Source organism: Populus euphratica, unplaced genomic scaffold, assembly GCF_000495115.2.
Source record: "Populus euphratica unplaced genomic scaffold, PopEup_1.0 scaffold592.1, whole genome shotgun sequence".
In the NCBI taxonomy this organism is placed as follows: domain Eukaryota; kingdom Viridiplantae; phylum Streptophyta; class Magnoliopsida; order Malpighiales; family Salicaceae; genus Populus; species Populus euphratica.
This window is the reverse complement of record NW_011500466.1, coordinates 92,880-97,193: the sequence shown is the minus strand read 5'-3', so window position 1 is coordinate 97,193 and position 4,314 is coordinate 92,880. Positions and strand designations below refer to the sequence as shown.

Genomic DNA, 4,314 nt, shown 5'->3' with positions numbered 1-4,314 from the left:
AATCTGCTCCGCCATAACCTTGACGTCATGCACATCGAAAAGAACATGTTTGAGAATATTTTCAACACCGTCATGGATGTGAAGGCAAAGACAAAGGACAACATCAAGGCTAAATTGGATATAGCTTAATACTGTAACCATAAAAATATAGAGTTGGTTTATGATGAGTCACGGGTAGCAAAACCAAGAGCAAGTTTCGTGTTAGAGAAAAACGCACAACTACTAATCTACAAATGGCTTAAGAGTCTGTATTTTCTGGATGGACATGCATCGAACATATCACAGCTGGTTAATCTAAAGGACTGCAGATTGTATGGAATGAAGAGTCATGACTGCCACGTGTTTATGCAAACACTTATCTCATTAGCTTTTCATGATTTGTTGCCAAAGGGAATATGTGATGCACTCACGGAGGCCAGTCATTTCTCCAGAGATATATGCTCAAGCAAGTTGAATGTTGATCACATTGAAAGGCTTCAAATGAATATCGTCGAAACACTATGTAAACTTGAGATGATATTCTCTCCATCATTTTTTGACTCAATAGAGCATCTCCCTATACACCTACCGTTCAAGGAAAAAGCTGGAGGACCGGTCCAATATAGATGGATGTACCCATTCAAATGGTTAGATATTATAGTTACAATGTAATTCATATATAAAAGTATTTTATATGTTTTTCTTAATTGAAAATACTTCATTAATATTTCAATGCAGGTACTTGTTTAATCTCAAGAAAAAGATTAAGAACAAGGCGCATGTTGAGGCTTCGATATGTGAGGCCTATATTGTTGAGGAGATCTCAACATTTATCTCGTACTATTTCGAACCTCATCTGAGAACCAGAATCAATCGCGTTCCCTGACATAATGATGGCGGTGAAGTGCCTTCCAGTGGGAACTTGTCAATATTCTTCAATACTGGACGACCCACACCTAAAAATGCTGTAAGAGGAAGATATTTGTCGAAAATAGAATTCAAACAAGCACACAACTATGTTCTATTTAACTGTGATGAGCTGAGACCTTTTATTCAGTAAGTTTATACTAATTAAACTTTGTTAGTATATACTGTTAATTATATATTGTAATATCATACACTCATTATCACTTGTAGGCAACATCGACAATATTTGCTCTCCAACAACTCACAGCTGACCGAATCCCAGATCTTTCAATTACAAGATGAGCAGTTTGCCACGTGGTTCAGAACACATGTAAGCACTATCACAAACTCATTCTAACTTGTAAAATTATTATACATATGCACGTCATTATGAGATTCTCGTTCATTTACTGTTTATTGATGTACATTACATACAAGGTTTATCAAATGGGAAGGAGTGCACCTAAGTCATTGTCTTCACTAAGCCTGGGGCCTGAAAGAAAATGTAAGTGCTACAACGGATATTTTGTCAATAGATATGTTTTCCATACTGAAGAATATGAGCAAGGAAGAAAGACATACAACAGTGGTGTTTGTGTTAAGGGATCCACTAATAGTGAGTTAGAAGTTGACTGCTATAGTAGATTAGAAGAGGTCGTCGAACTGCAATATCATAACGAGCAGAATAGAGTGTTTTTATTCAAATGCTATTGGTATGACACGACTGACAGAGGAATCAGAGTTGATCCGCACTATGGTTTGGTCAAAATCAACTCAAAAGCTAGACTCCGCAACATAAACGATGTCTTTGTTTTCGCAAAGCAATGTCAACAAGTTTATTACACATACACCCTTTCATTTAGAAAGGATCAATCAAGAGTGGATTGGTTGTCCGTTTTAAAAACAAAACCGTAGGGTCGTGTCGAGGTTGTTCAGGATTAGAACAAAGATACAAGTGTGCGAGATGAAGTCTTTCAAGTTAGTGAGGTGGTTGAACCATATCGAGTTACTCCTTTGATTGAATTGGAAGAAAATTCAAATTTTTGTATTTTCGATGATAGTCTTGTTGATGTTAACGCAGAGGAGTTGAATTTTATTTTGAGCTCTAGCGGACAAGCAATTGTCGATGAAGAAGATGATATTCATATTGAAGATTGCGATGAAGCTGATGACTATTCAATTGATGACGATGAAGAAGAAAATTCTGACTAACTACCAAAATGAATCCCTATGTAAAACCCTTTTTTCATGTAATTTAAATTATGGATGATATATTTTGAAACATAAAATATTTATTACTTGAAATAATTAGTTGAAATGCCACAATTACAAAATAATTACTTGAAATAATTATTGATCATGGATGATATATTTTGTAACATGGAATAATTACTTGAAATGCTACCACATCACCGACGGCAACACCGATGGCATTAAATCCGTCGACATTTCACAGAGAGTTCGAAAATAATTACTTGAAATGCCACCATATCACCGACGGAAACACCAACGGCATTAAGTCCGTCGATATTTCACAGAGAGTTCGAAAATAATTACTTGAAATGCCACCACTTTACCGACGGCAACACCGACGGATTTATATCCGTCGGCATGTTGGCGGCGGTTTAATTTTACCGACAAACTTACCGACGGACAGCTTGCATTTCAAAGCGTTGTGCATTAAATGCATCTCTGACCATATCATATTGCCGACGGATTTATCGACGGACCATGAAAAACATGGAGGGACATTAAAAAATTTGGTGCGAAATTCAAAATTTAACGATGGATTTTTAACACCTCACCGATGGAATAAATTAAAATAATTATTAATTTTATATCTGTTGGTGAATCCGTCGGTAAAACTGGCATATAAGTGCCCCCCGACCGCCTCTTCAGTTCATTTTTTCTTCTCCTCAGTTTTTCACCACTCTTTTCCTCTCTGTACTGCTCTCCGTTCTTCACCGGCGATCTCAAGCATTTTTTATCGTGAATCTCCATTAATTTAAAAGGTTAGTATTTCTTCTTTTTCATTTTACTTTAATGGTTTTTTTTTTTGCTATTTTTTTGTTATGTTTTTTGTTTTGGTGTATTTTTTGTAATGTAGATAAACTCTATAGTTTTTTTTGCATAATTCATTGCTAAAGTTTATAGTTTTTTTTTAATTTATTGAATATTTTTTATTGTTGTTTTGGCATAATTATTATTAGTTAATTTGTTGAATATTTATTGTTAATGTTGAATTTACCATAGAATTGACTTTAATGGTTTTTTTTAATTTATTGTTTTTTTGTATTCGCATAATTATTGAATAATTTGTTGAATTGTAATTCTTAATGTTGAATTTATCTTAGGATTAGTAATTGAATATGTTGGAATAATTATTAATTTTACTTTATTATTGCATGATTTGGGTTTAATTTTTTCCATTTATTTTGATTGTTATTCTAGAGTTTTTTTTTTAATTTATTGTTTTGTTGTATTGGCATAATTATTGAATAATTTGTTGAATTGTAATTTTTAATGTTGAATTTACCTTAGGATTAGGAATTGAATATGTTGGAATAATTAGTATAGATTGGGTAAATTGGTTGTGGCTATTGTTAATATGTGTAGGTTTGTGGATTTGGGTAGTATCCAGTATAGGGGAGGTGCTGTCGAATTTTTTTTAACATTTGAATTTAATTATATAATTATTTGTATAAAATTATATAGATGCGTAGAACGAAAACCAGAGTTGGTCGCTCACGTATGGTCGCAGCTAGTTCATCTAGCAGCGATGATGATATTTCCTTAGGTGCCTCTCAAGAAGAGGCACTTACACCACTTACACCGTCAACCGATGCTGCCTCTTCCAGCGCTACTTCACAGTGCAGAGGCGGCATGCCTTCACAGCGGAATTAATTTAACCGCCAGTACGAGGCACAGTGGAAGGATGATCTTTCAATATAAGTTTGTTAAGGTTTTAGTTTTTTAAAAACAAATTACAACATAATTTATGAAATAATCACTATTGAATTTATTTTATTTATTTTCAGGTTCACAAACATTGAAGCCGCCCGAGTAATATTATCGGCGTTTAAATCATCGATGGAGATTCCATTGTTTCAATGGAGTCAGAAATCCAAGCATCCTGAATGGATGCCTCAAATCAATGCATGGTTTAACAGGTTTGAGGTTGGTATTAATTTATAATTTTCAGCTTATTAATATAATTGTAAATAAATTATTGTTTTTATTTAAACTTGTTCATTTATACACAATACAAATTCTGCTGGGACAATGAGCATAACACTGTTGTGAGGAGAGTGTGGGAAAATCACGCAGCAACTAGATAAGATCGAAAACAATACAGGATTTTTTTAGACAAAAATTTATGTTTCGAAATGTAATTTTTGGTTGCGTGAAGTAGGTTGCGTGATTTTTGGT

General features: G+C 33.9%; 1 long non-coding RNA gene across 2 annotated transcripts; it reads left to right on the top strand.

Moving 5' to 3' along the window:
- The first annotated feature begins 749 nt into the window (after window positions 1–749).
- Window positions 750–3,887, top strand: LOC105114880 (uncharacterized). Of its 2 annotated transcripts, none has more exons than XR_840234.1 (3): window positions 750–1,035; window positions 1,117–1,216; window positions 3,601–3,887. It is a non-coding gene; the product is annotated as an uncharacterized LOC105114880 (long non-coding RNA). The 2 variants fall into 2 exon arrangements; XR_840233.1 differs by lacking the exon at window positions 3,601–3,887 and adding an exon at window positions 1,324–1,452.
- The last annotated feature ends 427 nt before the right edge of the window (window positions 3,888–4,314 follow it).